Source organism: Diceros bicornis, chromosome 9 (genome assembly GCF_020826845.1).
Source record: "Diceros bicornis minor isolate mBicDic1 chromosome 9, mDicBic1.mat.cur, whole genome shotgun sequence".
Taxonomy (NCBI): Eukaryota; Metazoa; Chordata; class Mammalia; order Perissodactyla; family Rhinocerotidae; genus Diceros; species Diceros bicornis.
Window position 1 is genome coordinate 18,950,564 of NC_080748.1, and position 15,829 is coordinate 18,966,392.

The window sequence follows — 15,829 nt, forward strand, 5'->3', positions numbered from 1 at the left end:
TCAGGAACCTAAAACTGCTTCTTTAATCAAATCTAAAATTTTAATTTTGCTGTTCAAAGTCCTCTGTCAACTGGTACAATTATCCTTTCACATACCTAGCTCTGCATTGTCTCTCTGTATGTCATACTTATTCCCACCCAGGCATAAGGTCATGCTCGTTCCATTGCCATAAGATGCCCCCATTTCTCATTGCCAATTTATTTTATACATATCCTTGAAACCAAAACACAGATATACCTCATTTTTTTCCAACAAAGCATTTATTGGTTATCTTATATGTACCAGGCAGGGAATAACGTGAAACCTGATGCAATTAATCAGTCCCAAATGATTGCTTTTCTCTTGGACTCCTACAACGGTCTAAGCTATACAACAGAACGTCATATTTCACGAAATATTCTTGTTAATTTTCTATTTTGAATACATCTTTTCTCCACAGGTAAGTTGTAAATTCCTTGAGGGCAGCAGCTTTATCTTTCGTTACTTTGCATTTTCCACAGTGCCTAGTATAGTAGAGCAAATTAAATGTGTGTTGATAGATTGATTTAATTCCAAAGGTTTTTTAGAAGGTCACAGCAATCCTCTGAAGGTCTTCTTTTTAAATTACATTTAATTACTCTTCCATCTTATTGATTAAGTAAAAATGGCACCTTATACAACACTGTGATAAATAGAAAGTGTTTCATTGGCCAGAGGGATCATCCTAGTCTTTTATAATAGTGGATAAAAGATGTGTCATCTGCTCTCTCCTTTCAGTTGGTGGTATTTTGATTGGTACAGACACGACAGGACATCGATGGCTGCAACAGTGATAAATGTGGTCTAAGGCAGATAATGTTGAGTGCTGTGCTTGAGATGAGCCCATTCATCATGCGTCCCTCTCCATGGGTGGGTGAACAAATCCCAAGGTCCCATCGTTCGTGATGGGACAAGACACATCTCCCTCTTTCATGGTACAGCAAGAAAGCTGTTTAAATTTTCATGGCATCTGGGAGGTATCCACGGAACCATGCCTTACAAGATGACTATATTCTTGTAGTCTGGCTCTAGACTCTAGCCACATTGGGCTCCTTCTGTTCCTCAGCTATGCCAGGTCCTTTCCTATCCTCATGCCTTCTATTTTTTAATTATTTTTTAATTTTTTTTTGTGAGGAAGATCAGCCCTGAGCTAACATCCGTGCTAATCCTCCTCTTTTTGCTGAGGAAGGCCAGCTCTGAGCTTACATCTATTGCCAATCCTCCTCGTTTTTTTTCCCCAAAGCCCCAGTAGATAGTTGTATGTCATAGTTGCACAGCCTTCTAGCTGCTGTGTGTGGGATGTGGCCTCAGCACGGCCGGAAAAGCGGTGCGTCGGTGCGCGCCCAGGATCCAAACTGGGGCTGCCAGTAACTGAGCGCACGCACTTAACCGCCAAGCCACGGGGCCGGCCCCCTCATGCATTCTAAATTTGCTGTCCCTTCTGCCTCAAATGCTCTTCTCTCAGCTCTTCAAAGGCTCATTTTCATTCTTCAGCTCTCGGCTCAAATACTGCCTCCTCCAGGTAGCCTACTCTGATCACTTTTATTTAAAGAAGATGCCCTTCCCCACCCCCTCCTAACACCCCGTACTGTTATGTCACCATTTCATTTCTTTCATAGTATTTATCCCAGTCTAGCCTAGCAGAGGCCTGGTGCTTGGTAGGCCCTGAGTAAAAATGAATTGAGTAAAAGAACAAATAACCTGTTGTAAAACAATAACAAAGTATTATTTACCAGCATATTTTATCACCCCATGCTTTATGTGAAGGGGGATGTACACAAACCACCTGTGCAGCGCTTGACTCAATAATTTATAGCCTTAATAATTACTATAGCTTTTATTTGTACAAATAGCAGTAAAAAACTTAAAATGAGAAATGCCCTATTGATCCATATCATTATCCTGTTCTTTTTTCGTTCCCTAAATGGCCCTAGCTTTCCTTAATAACCTTCAGGTTCTCTCTTAGCTCTGTGGGTTTCACTCTGATTAAACTCGTTTAATCTTTCACTCAACCACAGGGCAATGCTAATGTGAAGCAGAATCCTTCATCTGTGTAGTGCTTTGCTGCACAGAAAGCATTTGCATCTTTACTGCAGCTCTGTGAGGTGGGCAGAGCAGGCAGCTCACTGGTCTCCATCGTAGAGATAAGGAAGAGGTTCAAAAAAATAAGTGATGTAACTAAGGTCACACGGCTAGAAAATGAGAGCGAAGGCATAAATGGGGAAAGAGAGGCTCTTCCTGTGTTCGGAGGTGTGCTCCCATGGCCCTCTGAGAGTCTTATTGTCAGTGTCTTTCTGGATGGTGACAGTGAGAACAGACGCTGAGGAAAGGACCTCCTTAACTGTGTGAAAAGAATCGTCATCGCCCTCCACTCTTGTCATGGTCACAGAACTGGTGGTTAGTTTAGAAAAGCGAACCTGTTTCCATGCTCTCAGCCATGTCTATTTGGTTTTCTACGCTTTCCTGTCTGCCCTCTATTCCTTTCGTCCGTTGGCTTGCATTTATCTGAAGTTATTTTGGGCATTCTGCCATCAGCCTGTCTTTCTGGATGTTCTTTTCTTATTAATTTAAGAGTACATAATATGGCATCAAAAGATGTGCTTCAATATGGGAACAAGACTTGACTTTTAAATAAGAAACTCCCAGATTACAATTATCCTAAATAAGGTTTTTGAGACTTTTTCGAAGACAGAATTACCTGACGGAGGGCAGGGGCAGCAGAGATCTAAGAGCGTGTTCCAGCAGAAAAAGATATATAAATTTATCAAGCTCGCCAGGAAGCTGTATGCACGTCTGTGGTTGCACGGACATCCATATTTTATTGTCCTGGTCTGTCGATCTCAACACTGGGGGTGTTATTGAAAGGACCCCGAGCAGGATTGAAAGGAATGATGTAAGCAGCCCGCTGAGGCTACCAGGAAAGGGATCCTTCGGCTTCCTCAATGCTGCCTGAAATTGGTGTGCGTGGGGCTCTGCCTCTCAGGCCACATAAGAGCTGTGCCCAGAAGTCACATGAGCGGTGAGAGCCCCAGCCTCTTGACATCTAGGGTCTTGAGTCAGTCACCTTTCCTTCCCGCATCTCAGTTTCCTCCCCTGAGGAAGCATCATCACTGCCTACCCTGTTTGCCATAGTTGTGGGGATCAAATGGGAAACACATGTGAGACAGAACTTGGGCATCCATTAAAATTCTCACAGGAACAGGTTTTCTTCACATTATTAATGCAGAGATAGACTTGTTCCTTGCTAGGTCTGCTAAAGACTTCAAAGTGTCCCTTTGGTATTTCTTCAGCTCTGCCTTTTAACGGTCATTTCATTTCAGCTCAGGATACAAAAGCTGCTCAGGCCCTCCACTGTTCCTTCTCATGTCTAGACTGGCGAGGCAGACTTGCATTAAATGTAGTTTTGGTGCTGGCAGGCCAGCTGCTGTCGAGGAGATCATGGAATGTGACCTTACATGGCCTGCAGATGTTAAACACTGCTCGCAAGTGACCCGGCCACTCTGTCCATGTCTCCAGTCTGCGTGCTAAGTCTCTCCATCAGGCAGAAGCAAGCATGTAGGGTAATCTGTTTTGCAGAAGGTTTCGTAGGAATTTATTGCTATTGCTGACATAAGAAAAAGGCAAAAAAAGAAAGACCAGTTTATTTCCAGGCTTTTGCAAAGTAGCAGATGTTTCTTGTGCAAAAGTAATATCATAGCAGCATGTTATATTTGCATAGTATCATATGGTTTTAAAAAACAAACTTTGTTTTAATAATTATACAAGGAATCATAAATATATTCTCATTTAAAAAAATTCAAACATAGAAATGTGTAGAGGCAATGATTTCCTCCGAGAAAAGACGGCGAACTTCAGGTGACGTAGGAGACGTTGGTTGAAAAAGGCTCTTCATTTTGCCTTTATATTGAAATTTTGGAGTGTATCCTTTCATGTTTTTTTTTTAATAAGCATTTGAATACATATATGTACAGCTTAAAAAATAAAGAAAAATTTCTTTATATAAATGGAATTATACTAAACTTATTGTCCAACACTATTTTTACCTACTATGACTTAAAAAGATTTCTAAGTCATTGCAAAATAGATTTGCTACATTAAAATATATATAGCTAAATGGTATTCCCAGAATATAGCATAATTTAATCACTCCCCTACATAGTAACATTTATTTTGAATTTCTTGATATAACAATGTTGCCATAAACATCCTTGAGCATACATCTTTCTCCACTTGTACCAGTATTTCTTTCAGTAGAATAGAAAACTGGAGGAGAAATTGCTGAGTCAGACTTCAGGCTAATTGACGCTCAAGAGATTCAGTTTCCTTTTCTGTAAATTGGTTTACTATAACCTACCTCAAGGGTATTTTGGGGATTAAAAATTCAAATTAAATGTACAAATTATAAATGCAAGCCCATTCTCTCCATTGAAGTCTTTTATAAAAAATAATTTTTAATTCTTTTTTTCCCTCCTTTTCTCAGGATCATTTTTATTCCTCTATATCTGTTCTATATTAAGATGTTTGGTGTACAGAAGAATAAGTCAAACAACTATTCGAGTTCCTCTCCTCCACCTTCAATTCCATTCTGTTCCTCTTCAGTAGGTGCAGAGTACTCTGAAGAAGGTTGACGTTCTGTATGATTCCGCCCTTTCTTCTCCATCTTCTGTTTCCTCTTCTTTACTTGTTATGTCTTTGCCTCTCTTCCCTTCTTTTCACAAGCTACATGGAGGCAGCCAGCTGGGAGACTGTCCATATGAGGCTGCAGGAAGCGTAACGTGAGGAGTGGAGCTGCTGGGCTGTGGAGATGCAGGGACAAGCTGAGAGCTGGGGCTGAACTAGAGTTGAGTCTAAGAGCCAAGTGCCACATGCCACGAAGGAGGGCTGACACGGATGCTTTAAGCTTTGATGCCAAAACATTTAATGGTTTAAATGCATCCTTTGGGTGGGCTCATTTCTAGCTTCTCAAGAACTTGAAGGAGCAGGCTGAGAGGGTACAGAGATGAGGGACTGGGCAGGGCAGGGCGTGTGCTGAGGTTTGGCAGCCAAAGGAGCAGCCTGAAGCTGGGCTTGGTCTCTTATTTGGTTGCCTCAAGCCCTGGGATGCACAGTTCTCAGGGGGCAAGCTTGGCCAAAGTCAAGTAAAGAAGTTTCCAGTTCTTGTATGTCATATTGTTTTGCAACATTCCAATAAGTTAACACTGTTTAAACTCCTCTGTTAAATGTGAGCATATATGACATAGATTTTCCCCTGAAACCTTTTTCTCTCTCCTGAAATTCATCACATTCTTGATAGACCATTTCGTAGCATCTTACGGATATGTTTTGAAGGGAAGGACTAAAGCAAGGCCGCAGCCTGTAGCCTCAGGCCCCCTCCGATTAATTGAGAGCACCCCCATTGAGGTCAGAACTAGAGGTGTGGGATGCGAAACAGCTCAGAGAGCTCTGTCTCCAGGGCTTGGCGCAGGCCCTGAGGCAGTGTATGTTAGCCAGCAGGTTAAAGTAGGTCCTGATCCTTTCCCCTGTGGCTCTCGGTGCTGTACATATGGAGGCCCATCAACTGCTGAGAAGGTGATGAAGCAGGGACCCCTTCTGAGGACATTAGAGATGATTTAAGCCACTGCTGAGGAGTTTAGATGTTAGCACCTACTGTCAGCCTTGTGTCTTCACACGACTGCACCATTTGCTCTTCACCCATCTATTCTATCGCCTGAGGAGGCTAGTGCCTACATAGACTGGAAGTCCAGAAGGGACTTCATGGGGTCGGTTTGCCTTCCCCTGAGTCTAACGAGCACCTGATGTGTTTAATAAACACTCTTTAATATAAACAGCGAGGAAAAGGAAACATGCATATCCAAGCTCAGCTCTTGGATCCCTCAGTTCTTCCCTCGGAACCTCTGCAAGTGAATCCACGCTGTTCCTTATGCTCCCCCAAGGAACACGATGAGCTGTTCTTTGGGGCCAGATTTTCAACCTACGATTCTCTGAGAATAGTTCCCATATTGTGGAAGAGCTGAGTATCTGGTCCAATGAGTCAAGAGAGATAAAAGCACAATCCCTTGAAAAAAAGACATGATTTGGTGGCTAAAGAATGAGAATCCAGCTTTTATCCTGTATATGACATTTAACTCAGTGCCGTAGGCATGCCGTTTTATCTTATGTTACAGAAAACTTAGGAAATGTTACAGCTGCCTAGGTGCTGGGTTGTTCCCAACATTTACCCCTTCAATATGCTTTAGATTTTAATTCAGAGTATGAAATAACAGGGCCATAAAATGCTGATGTATGTCTTTGGCTTTTTGGTTGAATTTAGGGACCCTCAGACTTTCTTACATTTTGTTTCTATGTTATCCTTAAAAACCACATGCTACTCCTCTGCATCTTGTTCTGATCACACAAAGAACTCTCTGGACATTATCCTAGACTCTTCTGCCTCTTTCATCCCAGGAAAACAAAGCTTTGAGTCCCTTCTGCTCCTGTCTCCTCCTTGTCTTATTTCAATATCTGTCTACACACCGGTCTTTACATCCAGAAAATTCTCCCACTTTCTTCCCAATAATAACTCTTCTTACCTCTAATCTTCCTATCTTATTCCACTTTTCAGATTTCCTTCACTCCTTTGAAACGTTTACGTTTATGGACTCTGGCATGATTTCTTTCACCAATCATGACAAAAATATCTCCCTTAGCTTTCGGTACCTAGCACAGTGCCCACCATATACCACATGGTCCATAAATATTTTTTGAATGAATGAAGGAAAAGAAAAAGAACTCCTTCACAAAAAGAACATGATGATAAAATGTGAGTGATGAGTGCATGCCTACTTATTGGGGTAATAATGATATCACGTCAAAGTTGCATTGGACTCTACTTTGCAGGAAGCACATTGTTGCCTCTGCTTGGAATGTGCCCCCTTCCACTCAGGGGTTCCCCGCTTCCTCACCCCTGACCACTTCCTACCAGTCTTTCAAGACTTGGTTTAGGGTCACCTCCTTCAGAAAGCCTTCCAGAGCCACCAGTGCTGAGCTAGGGCTTCTCCTCTGTGCTTCCAGAGCATACGCTGCATATCTCTATTTAGCCGTTATCTCATGGGACTGGCATTTACTCCTGTCTCTGTCCCCTCATCCCAGTAGACTGAGTTATTCTTCCCTGGATCCCTGGTGCCTAGCAAGGGTCCTGGAACATTGAAAGCCAACAATGCATGTTTGGGGAATGGATCAATGAAGCATGTTTGGATGACTTTGAAGAGTGAGTAAGAAGGGGAATTGGGGAGTCTTTTAGAAGAGGGACAAAGAGACTAGGAAACGCTTTTTAGGATGAGAGTGAGACCATATTTGAAGGCCTCAGAAATTTTCAAGAGATGAAGGAGGTTCTCTCAAACAAATTAGGTGACGGAGGAGTGAGGGTTGATGAGAGCATGGCCCATTTCTTCAGATTACATAGGCGTATACTACCTTGGTATTTCTTCTCTACTCTCTTTCCTGTCTCCACCATATATTGCAGTGTGGAATTACCTTCTCTTTTCTTGTTTGTGAATGCTCCACGTTATCTTAAGCTCCTTCAGGCAGGAAAGAACAATGTCCCAGAGTTGTGTTTATGCCTGATTTTGTGGGCCAAGCGCTCAGCAAAGACCTGCTCCCTCCTCGACGAGTGTTTCCTAATGGCTTACTTTAGGGAAAGGGGGCATATCTGTTGTAGGCGACCTGTGTTCTAAAGGTCAGTTTTTCTGGCAAATGATTATTACAATTACGCTTGCCATGGATATTTTATCATTAAAGCCCACAATCCTGTTCTCTAATTGGGAGAGTTTCAGGGTGGGATGGCTTTTAGATAGACTAACTGCCCTCTGACTTCTTTCTTTTACCCTCATCTCCTTCTTTATGAGACAAAATGCTAAGAATCCCCAGTAGCTGCTCAGAAGAAGGATGCTATCAGGTATCCACAGTGGCTTCTCGAAATACTTGCCTAAACCATCAGGGAGAAAGGCTGTATTTGGCCACACCAGGAGCTTCATCACATTAACATTCAGAGTGTACCTTCCTTTGAGTTAATGAATAATTTAAAATTTTCGTCTCATCTGTATATTAATTAGCTGCCTGTTTTCAAAAGCTTTAAATGACACCAGCTCAGGCGTCCTCTCCTCTGTGGCAGGCATCTGAGAGTGTATGTCACAGAAACTTGGTTTGGAACCCCATTGATTTTTGTGACATTCTTTTTTAAAATGAAATTCTCTCCTCTTCAGGGAACTTGAAATGCTAAAATCAGATGCCCAGAGACACACTGACTAGTGGACTTAATATTTTAAAAGGTATTCCAAAGCTTCTAAGTGACAAATCTGGCTTTTGGAGGAGACAATTCTTACTTTTCATAAACCACGTATCCAGCCCCTAGTCACAGTCAAAAATAATTTGTACTAAAAAAATACAAAGTCAAATATGAAGTCATGAAAATAATCAATTCCCTTTCAACTGGCATGCATGCTCCTGGTGTGAGATCCTGTGCTCTGTTCTTAGCACTGCCCCAGCCACTGTAGTCTTGACTGACTCAATGAAAATTTCTCTGGGGCTTATCCCTATGGCCCTGAGACTCTAATTACACCGGCAGAAGCCAACGGCACAGAATGTTTGAGTCTGCATTTCCTGACTTGGCTGCTACGTAGAGATTTTGTGTGTGTGGACACGGATTTGGATCCATCTAGATCTGTAGTTCCCCTAGGCACCTGCAATGAAGGGATCTGTGTGTGTGTGTTTGTGTGTGTGTGTGTGTGTGTGTGTGTGTGTGTGTGTGTGTAGGGGAGTGGTACAAGTACTTTTTTCAAGACTGCAAAAAGCTTGGTGGAAACAGCTCGTTTGTGTAAAACAAGATTATACAGGCTAACTAAACAATGTGTTTCTTGGCTGTGGGCTAGAATTCTATTTGGGGAGGCAGAGTATAGAAAGGATGGATACATTTTAAAGCCAGAAAGATTTTGGTTCAACTTGCAGCTCAGTAATTTTCCCACTGTGTGGTTTTATGTGAGTTATTAACTTCTCTGATTCTAAGTGTCTCCACTGGGAAATTGGGAATAACACCCACCAGGCTGAACTGTTGTGAGATTAAGTAGAATGCTATTTGTAGAGTGTCTGGTAAGTAGTGGCCACTAACTAAGTGGGAGCTATGATTACTTTGATAGTCATTGTTCTAAACACATCACATTCTGATCAGAAGCTTCAATAGCACACAGCTACCTTTTACTGTTCTCGCTGTGCCAGGTCCTGTGTTAAGGGACCTCATTTAATCCTCATAACTCCACAAAATAGGCACTATTATTATTCCCATTTTCTAGAAGAGAAAACAGAAGCTTGGAAAGGTTTATAATTTTCCCAATCATGTAGGTAGTGAATAGTAGATCAATATTCAGATCCAGTTGGTCTGACTTCAGAACTCTCCCTCTTAACCAGTGTGATTAACTGACGTCCAGTCATACGTGTCTTTAGAAAATTACCCAAAAAAGGTGGGGGAGGGCAGCTACTCTCTCTTAAGCTATACAGTTAGCTATTTAAATTATTTTAAAACAGGGGTGCCACAAGGGAAAACATAATGAAATGGGTGTTAGGTGATGAAAACATTGTGAATGGCTGCTTCTGACATAGCAGAAATGCTCTTGCCTTTAGAATAGTTTAAAAGAGGCCGTGAAAGGAAAACCCAGGACCGTAAAATGGGTTCAGATCAAGTTTTCTGAAAAGGAGAAAAGCAAGAGCAAGAGAGCCTCCAATATTTTAATTTCTGGGAGATCACCTAAGCCTGGGAAGGGCTTGATGTCAACGTGCTCTGTGACCTGGAAAGTGGGGCATCTTCTAAAAACCGGAGCCAGAGTTACAGTTATCAGCTGTCAGCCAGGCTACTAACATGCCACACAGAAAGTTACTAGATGTTATAGAGGTATAATGAAATTATTATTTATTGAATACTCCACAGCTTGAAATGTGTGGATAATTAATCCACATACAGCTAATTTGGAAAAAGGAATTACTAATTGTTACCTTCTATATTCCTGTATGATGGACTTCAAGGTCATTTGGGTCTCTCTGTGTGACAGGCGCTGTTCCAGGCTATTGCATTATTACAGATCTATAGCTTAGGTCATCACCACTGATGTGCAAAGACATGGGCATTATTATTAATTTTAACTCAAATTTACTGAGGTGTTGTTTATGTACAGTATACGGCATTCATATAAAGTGTAGATTTGATGAGTCTTAATGGTTGTTTACACCATCAAACTATTGTCACAATCAAGGTACAGAACATTTCCATCACTCCTAAAAGATTTCTTGTGTCCCTTTGCAGTCCATCCCTTCCTCCACTCCTGACCACGGGCAACCACTGATCTACTTTCTGTCACTATAGGTTAGTTTGCATTTTCTAAAATTATATGTAAATAGAATCATACAATATGCACTCCCTTTTCTCTGGTTTCTTTCACTCAACTTAATGATTTTGAGATTCATTTATGTTATTGCTTTCCTTTTATTTTTGAATAATATTCCATTGTATGGATATACTTTATTTTGTTTATTCATTCAATTATTGGTGGATATTTGGCTTGTTTACAATTTTTTTTGTTATTATGAACACTCGTGAACATTCATGTACCAGTCTTTGCATGGACATTTTGTTTTCATATCTGTTGGGTAAATACCCCAGGAATGGGTCATATGGTAGTTGTATGTTTAACAATTTAAGAGACTGTCAAATGGTTTTCCAAAGTTGTTTTACCATTTTCTCCTCCTACCAGCAGTATATGGGTGTTCCAGTTGCTCCACACCTTACCAATACTTGATATCTTCAGTCTTTTTAATTTTAGTCAGTCTAGTAGTTGTGAGAGGTATCTTATTGCCGTTTACGTTTACATTTTCCCAATAACCACTGATATTGAGAATCTTTTTATGTGCTTATTAGCCATTTATACATATTCTTTTGTAAAGTGTCTGTTCAAATCTTTTGCACATTCTAAAAATTGTTCTGCTTGTCTTATTGCTGAGTTGTAAGAGTTCTTTATATATTTTACATATAAGTCCTTAAAAAAATATATATATCTCAAATATTTTATCCTACTCTGTGGCTTATCTTTTCCTTTTTTTTTTTCCATTTTTATTTTTATTATTTTTTGGTGTGTGTGAGGAAGATTAGCCCTGAGCTAACATCGGATGCCAATCTCCCTCTTTTTTTTTTTACTGAGGAAGATTGGCCCTGGGGCTAACATCCGTGCCCATCTTCCTCTACTTTATATGGGACGCCTCCAGGGCATGGCTTGACAAGCCGTGTGTTGGTCCACGCCCGAGATCTGAACCTGCGAACCTTTGGCTACCGAAGCAGAATACGCGAACTTAACTGCTACGCCACTGAGCCGGCCCCTTATCTTTTCCTTTTTACTGGTGTCTTTTGAGGCCCATATGTTATTAATTTTGATAAAGTCCACTTTATGAACTTTTTCTTTTATAGTTCATGCTTTCTGTATTCTAACTAAGAAATCTGTGCCCACTCCAAAATTACAAAGATTTTCTTCTAGAAGTTTTATAGTTTTAACTTTTATATTTAGGTCTATGATTCATTTTGATTTTTTTTATGTATGTTGTGAGATGCATTAGCTATCTATTGCTGTATTACTCCAAATTATTCTAAAATTTAGCAGCTAAAACAATAAACATTTATTATCTCATACAGTTTCTAAGAGTCAGGAATCTGGATGTGACTTAGCTGGGTGATTCTGGCTCAGTGTCTCTCCTGAGGTTGCAGTCAAACTATTGGCCATGGCTGCAGACATCAGAAGCCTGACCAGGGTTGGAGGATATGCTTCCAGAATGGCTCACTCTCATGGCTGTTGGCAGAAGACCTCAGTTCCTCACCGAATGGGACTCTCTATAGGGCTGCCTGGGTGTACTCACAACTTTACTGCTGGCTTACTCCAGAGCAAATGATCCAGGGAGAATGAATGAGGAGGAAACCAAGGTGTCTTTTATAACCTAGTGTCCAAAGCTAACATACCATCACTTCTGCTTAATTCTACTCGTTAGAAATGAGTCTCTAAGTCCAGCCCACACTCAAGGGAAGAAGAATTAATTTATACCTTTCTAACAGAGGAGTAACAAAGAATTTGTGGACATACTTGGAACTACCACAAGACGTAAGGTTCAAAATTCATTCTTTCCCCTAAGGAGATCCAGTTGTTCTGCTATAATTTGTTGAAAAGATTTTCCTTTCCCTACAGTTGGCATTATTAGTTCTACTTTCCTTTCCAGATGAATAGCATTAATGGGTACATTTCAAAAGCCAACTAAATTTTTTAAAGTCAAGCCTATAGCAAAAAGTGATTAAAACTAAAGCTATATGTATGTAAATGAAAATTTCAAATGATAATATTAATTTCTAATAATGTACTTTCTGCAGGTTTGTATTTTTGATTTGCAATTGAAGTGGTTAATACAATCTTAGGACATTAATCTTGGAAGAAATGTGAGACATTAGCTAATTTATCTCAGTTGTGTTATGAATATAAAAGCAGAAATACTGGGAGATGAAATGAATGGCTCAGCACATAAGGCAAGATAGAGGCAGATCTGAGAATATTAGCTATTTTGTCTCCAGTCCTAGTCATCTTTCTGATATATCCATAGGTGAAAAGTCCTTGACATGAAAAGTCATGGCCTCGGTCTCTGAAACTATCACATCAAAGTCCCTAAGAGGTACATTTAATCTCACCTTATTAATTACATTCCTGCAAGGGTCTGTCTTGTTCCCTCCCTTCCTTCCTTTATTCCCTTATTTATTCTGTTTCATCTACCCATCCACTCACTTCTTTATTGCTTAATTCTCAAATATTTGTTGAATGTCTTCTCTAGGCCAAGCGTTGGTCCAATTGCTCAAGACCCAAACATTAAAAGAACATTGTCTTTGCCCTCAAGGAACACAGAGTCTAGCTTCCTCCTGTGAACACCAGTGTATCATTTCTTTCTATGAGACTAGCTTTTGGAAAATGGGCCATTTGTCTATCCCGTCATCATCTAGTGTATTAGTCTACTCAGGCTGCCATAACAAATAGTATAGACTACGTGGCTTAAACAACAGAAATTTGTTTTCTCACAGTTCTGGAGTCTGCAAGCCTGAGATCAGAGCGCCAGCACAGTCAAGTTCTGATCAGGACCCTCTTCCTGGCTTGAAGATGGCCACTTTTTTGCTGTGTCCTCACGTGGCGGAGAAGTGATTTCGTTTTCTCTTCTTATAAAGCCACTAAGCTCAGCATGAGAGCCCTACCCCCATGACCTAGTCTGACTTTAATTACACGCCAAAGGCCCATCTCCAAATACCATCACATTAGGAATTAGGGCTTCAACATATGAATTTGGAGGAGATTACAAACATTTGATAATAATACCCAGAAACCAAAACGTCTGAGAAAAATAGTATTTCCTAGAATTACAGGGATTCTAGGAAATGCTTGCCAATACTCCATGTGAAGGAACTACAGAAAGACAGAGGCCTTCTGTCACCAGTGTGGATTTTTCCCCCAGCTTATACTAAACTTCCTAAAGAAATCTGTGAAAGAAAATGCTAGGACTTTGGGGAGTTAGTCACAGAATGTTTCACTTTTAATTTTCTTAACTGGGGTCAAAATCACAGGTGTTGAGTGCTTGACTATGTGTTAGATATTTGAGTTGCAAATTGGTAATTCATTCTGGCACTGGAATTAAGGTGCTTTGGTGGGGTGCGAGCACAAAAATTGCTCCTGTTCATGATGAAAGCCTGCTTCCCCAGGAGAATTGTACTTTATGAAGCTTTATTCTGTGCCTTTTATGTTTAAACCATCATCGAAGCATGGAAAGAGGAAGGCTTTGAAATATACATGTGACAATGGTTCCCCTTCGCACTCCTCCAGCCCAGGCTGTTGCTCACAATTATAGCTGCCACCAGCTGTACTGTACCCTGGATGGGCATCCACTAACAGAAACTTCACAAAGCAGTCAGCTGTCACTTCTTCTTTTCCTCTTAGCTAAAGTGAATAAAGAGTTTTAGTAAATCTCACCAAACAGTTTTAGAAAAGAGAGGTCTATTTCCACAGTTAGTGCAATCCAGTCAGAGTGTAAGATCTACCAAATCAGGCTGCTGTTTTGGCGATGCAACCACCTTGTGATCTTGTGTTAAATACCACTGGCAGCTCAATGGAGGGCACAGAGGCAGAGGCCAGTCTGGAGGAGGCTCAATCTGAGTTTTGTTATGGATAGAGGATAAAAAGGAAAGGTTAATTGGCCAGATTGTCTTTTCATAGAACTAGAAGGAAGAAAGGAAATTAAGCAAATGGAAATAGAAAGTTTCAAACCTGATCTCTTGTATCAAAGGGCTAGGGAGCACAATTCTCATCCTAAAGGAGGCAACTTTTCCTCTGAGAATAGTTTGTGACGTCCCCTGAAAGGACAAGAGGGTTCTTAATTATAAACACAGACTGACTCTGGAAGGAATTTATCAAAAGGATACTGCACACTCATAGAATCGTTGAGAGAACCAGGTTTGAGGCTCTGCAGCCATGAACGAGACCCAAAGTCACACTGCAGAATGGGCTGAGAACACTGCTCTGCAGCTACCAGGCATTGGATGGGCCAGCTTGTACCCTGCTACTACTGGCCCTGGACCTGCACACCTACTACCACTGTCACCAGAAGATCCCCAGAGTCCTTCCTCTTCTGCCTTAATGGCCCCCAAGTCCAAGTCTAGGAGGGTGGGTCTGATTGGTGAAGCCTTGGTCACCTGACCATGCCTCACTGCAAGGGAGGCTGGGGAAGTGAGCATCTGGCATTTTCAGCTTTCGTGAGGGGCATAAGCCCTGATTCTCTCTAAAACTCATATGGGCTGTGGGGAACGGGGACAGGATTCACCAATTATACAAACAGAGTTCAGAAACCGGGCAACCCCTTTGAGAAAAATGTCATATTAATTTGAAAAGTTCTAGTTTCTGATGAGGAAGAAGAGAAGGTAGTGGTGGCATCTAAGTGTAGCTGATGACTAGGAGGATTAACGAGGAGAAAGGTCTCTGCTCCAGAAAAGGATTTGGAAAGGACAGAGTTCAGTGGTTCTCAACCTTGGCTTCAAATAGGATTATGTGGGGAGCTTTCAAAAACTACTATTGCCAGGGCTCCATTCTAGAGCAATTAAGTCAAAATTCCTGGAGGTGAATTATGCTTTCAAATCTCCCTAGTGATTCTAATCTGTGGCTAGTGTTGAAAAACATTGAATGACACTTAAGGCACCTGGCGAAGAGAGACAGGTGGGCTCTAGGGATCATGATGGGCAAGCCCTGGGAGGTGGCATCAATCCACTGCCCCCTTCAGCAAATTTGGTATTTTTCTGATCCAGCGCTGCTGAGTAACGGCAGGAATCTTCTTGTAACTCACTGCCATTTTTAAAGGCCTAACATGATGCAGACGTGTGAGGATTTTTCAAACCTGAAAAACATCATTGCATGATTAATAAAAGCTCTCTTCTCCAGGCGGTGGAGGAGGGGAGAGTGGGGTAGTTGTGTAGGTTGAGTTTCAGCTCTGGGGATGTGTGTGCTTGGAAACCAGAGCCGGAGCCCACCATCCAAACTCGCCTTTATTTGTCCCAGAATGATTCATTCTTCTACTAGAATGAGCCGCGTGGGTAGCGAGTGAGCAAAGCCTGGATTTGGGCCTTAGAAGAGATGCCCCAGTGTGCGCAGCTGGGCAAACCCCTCCAAGGAGCCCAGGTAGCCTGTCAGGAGACTCAGGGAGGCATCAGCAGGAGGGGCCATCTCCAGGCTGG

The 15,829-nt window shown here is 41.4% G+C and overlaps 1 long non-coding RNA gene across 1 annotated transcript in view; it reads left to right on the forward strand.

Moving 5' to 3' along the window:
• The window catches only part of LOC131410134 (uncharacterized), a 67,114-nt gene that overhangs the window by 8,468 nt on the left and 42,817 nt on the right, over positions 1-15,829 (forward strand). The window lies entirely within an intron of this gene.